At 52.2% G+C, this 3,156-nt stretch overlaps 1 non-coding gene across 1 annotated transcript; it reads left to right on the top strand.

The window, feature by feature from the left end:
• Window positions 1–2,305: 2,305 nt before the first annotated feature.
• TRNAL-CAA lies at window positions 2,306–2,387 on the top strand. The gene has a single exon. It is a non-coding gene; the product is annotated as a tRNA-Leu (tRNA).
• The last annotated feature ends 769 nt before the right edge of the window (window positions 2,388–3,156 follow it).

Raw genomic sequence — 3,156 nt, 5'->3', positions numbered from 1 at the left:
CCACCCCCCGAGTGACACAATTACGCTGACCCAAGCGCCGGTGTGGGCAGGGCTATGTCGCTGAGAGAGCTTCTCCTGCCAACATGGCTACGGCTCTCGCTGGGGGTGGGGAGTCTCAGCGGCTACACTCGAGAGCTAACGGCGGGGCCGCTGCACTGGTGCCAGCGTAAGCTCCCCAGAGCAGCCACCACCCCAAGGCAGGGACGGTGGCCCTGACTGGGGACACAGTACGGGCCTGTCACCTCCAGGGCACTGGATTCTCTTCTGCCCCCGGCAGGAGTGAACAAACGTCTGTATGACATGGTGACCATTCACAGACTGGTGAGGAATGAGCTGGTGTGAGAGGAGCTGATCTCGGTCCACTGGCAGGTGGGCAGATGGCCACAGAACAATGACCAGCAGGAACACTGGAATCTATTGGCCATCAAAGCATGGAGGCCGAGGAGTGAATTGCCCATGGGACCGAACTCATCCTGTCCCCAGAGCTGGTCTCGGTAAAGCACATTGACGGGACACCTCGGGGAAGCTTGCAGAGCCATTGCTGGGGCTGCAGCTATTCTGTGGCTGGATACACAGAGACTCATTCTCCAGTCCCTCTGTCATAGGTTTATTTCCCACTTTGAACTTTAGCGTCCATAAGATGGGGACCTGCATGGACTCCTCTAAACTAAAATCCTAGTTTAGATCTGGTACGCTGCCACCAGCTAGGTTTTTAGTGCCTAGCACACTCCCTGTTCCCCTGAACTTTCCCTGGGGAACACAGATCCAAAAACCTTGAATCTCAACACAAAGGAAAATAACCTATTTCCTCCACCTTCTTCCCCCTCCCTTCCCCTAGTCCTGGGGAGAGATACCTGGATTCAAATTCCTTGAATCAAACAAAGAGGGATTCACTTTTCCCCCCTCCCCTTCCCCTGAAAACCCACACAAGGGAAGAAATCAATCAAGTTCTAAAAGAAAAGATTTTATTAAAAGAAAGAAAGAAAGTAACACGATCTCTGTAATACCGGGATGGAAAACTTTACAGGGTCTAACTTATAAGAACTGGAGAGACTTCCCCTCCCTCCTCCTCAGAATAATCAAAGTAACAGCAAACAGAAATAAAGATATTTCTTCAGCCAACACACAATTGCAAATGCAGAAATTAAATTATAAGACTAGTCCGCCTGTCTAATACTCACTAGACTGAATAGAAGAAAATACTTCAGGAAAACTTGGAGAACTTGAAGATATGTCTGGCCTCTCTTAAAGCCAAAAAGAGAACGGCAATCCAAACAAAGGACACAGACAAAGCCTTCCCTTCACAGAGATTTGAAATTATCTTGTCCCTTGATTGGTCCTCTGGTCAGGTGTTCATCAGGTTACTGAGCTTGTTAACCCTTTACAGGTAAAAGAGACTTTAACCCTTAACTATCTGTTTATGACACCCTCAATTCAGCATTTGTCACAGGCAAGAAATTCAGAGTAAAATACGACAATAAAATATGATAATGATTAATGGGGAAAAACCTGTTTCTTTCTAGGTGTGAAACAGGGAAGTTCCAGCAGCTGGAGGACATGTCTCCTGATCTGGAAATCAGTCTTGGTTATTGGTGCCAAGAAAACCAGTGCTCTGAAGGAGACTGAGGAAAATCAAAGGTACCGAGAAGGGAGCTGGGGGGAAACGTTTCGGACTTCCGGAAGTGACGGGCTCTGACCAATTAGTGGCAATAGATGCTAACATAAAACTGAAACAAATCAGAGTGAACCAATAAATTATCATTCCTGACTCAGGGGAAAAGGCTGGGTGGGGCCATGTGCCAAGGCAACAGCAAATGGTTCATAATCTGTAGTCATTTGAATGTGATACATTTTTCCACTAACAAGTTTCTCTGAAGTGGTGAGAAATCCAGGGTCCAGGGGAAGGGAGCCATGGCCCATTCTCCTGTCGGACAGTCCAGTTGTGGCTTAGTCCTGTTTATACATAGAGAAAAGAGTCCAGTACAAACAGTTTAATCCAGCGAGAAAGTCAGTCCATTGGCGGATAGAGCCGGGAGCTGGTGGGGGGCAGAGCTGGATTCTACCTCACTGTCTGACCTTGGTCAGGTCAGGGAACCTCTCCCTGTCTGGATGGTTACAGTGTGGAGAGGAACAATGACAGACCCCACAGGAGGGTACTGGTTTGGTGCTTAACCACACGGCGAAGGAACGAGAGCCCCAAATTCCCCCTGGTGCTTTGGGAGCCAGGTTTGCTGTTTGAATTCTGCAGTTCAGATGACGTCAGGCCTGGGTGTTTCTCTGGCCTTAGGGGCCTGCTTTGCTCACAGCTGTGCTGGCCGACTGGTTAAGGTGTTGGACTCAAAATCCAATAGGGTTTCCCTGCGCAGGTTCAAATCCTGCTCACAACAAGGCCTGTGTTTTAGCCAGGGGTGGCTGAGCCTCCCCCAAACGGCCGCCCATGCAGGGGGGAACACTGGGGATGTGGGGCGAGTCACCCCTCCGTGGGCCCATTGTCATCTTTCGAGTGCTGGAAGCGAAGCTCCAGAGAAATGGGGGCCCAACCTGCACCCCTTTCTGCTCTGCCTCCTCCCATCCCCCCTCCGCCTCTTCCTCCCAAGGCCTGTGTCCCATCCCCGCTCAACCTTTTCCCCCGAGCCCCCTCCCTCTCTCTGCCTCTTCCTGCCCCGCTCCGCCTCCTTCCCCAAGGACCCCACCCCCCTGCTCACCTAAGGTAGGAAAAAGTGATGGGTGCCTGGCCCCATGGCCCCCTGGCAGCCCCCCTTAGGGGAAAGGGGCAGAGAGGAGAAAGCAGCAGGTGAGTGGCGTCTTGGGGGAAGAGTGAGGGGCAGGTAGTGGGTCTTGGGGGAGGGGGCAGAGGGCAGTGAACAGCAAGTGGGCGGGGCCTTGGGGGAAGAGGATGAGCAGGGGTGGGGCCTCTGTGGCCGGGCCATGGTCTAGGCACCGGTGGCCCCCCCAACTTCTAGGGGTCACTCATCTGAAACCCAGGATGAAAGTGACATGGGCCTGAGTCTTGTTGGGGCTGAGGCTACATCACACCTTTACCTTCGGGGCTCTACCGGGCATAAAGCCCCAGACACGGCCAGAGACAGGGAAAGGTGCATCAGCACGGAGAGAGTCAGGCCCAGAGTTAGATGAGGGGCAGAGAATCTTCTTCTT

This window comes from Mauremys reevesii, linkage group 15 (assembly GCF_016161935.1).
Source record: "Mauremys reevesii isolate NIE-2019 linkage group 15, ASM1616193v1, whole genome shotgun sequence".
In the NCBI taxonomy this organism is placed as follows: Eukaryota; Metazoa; Chordata; order Testudines; family Geoemydidae; genus Mauremys; species Mauremys reevesii.
The sequence above is the reverse complement of the archived record's forward strand: the minus strand, read 5'-3'. Positions and strand labels throughout refer to the sequence as shown.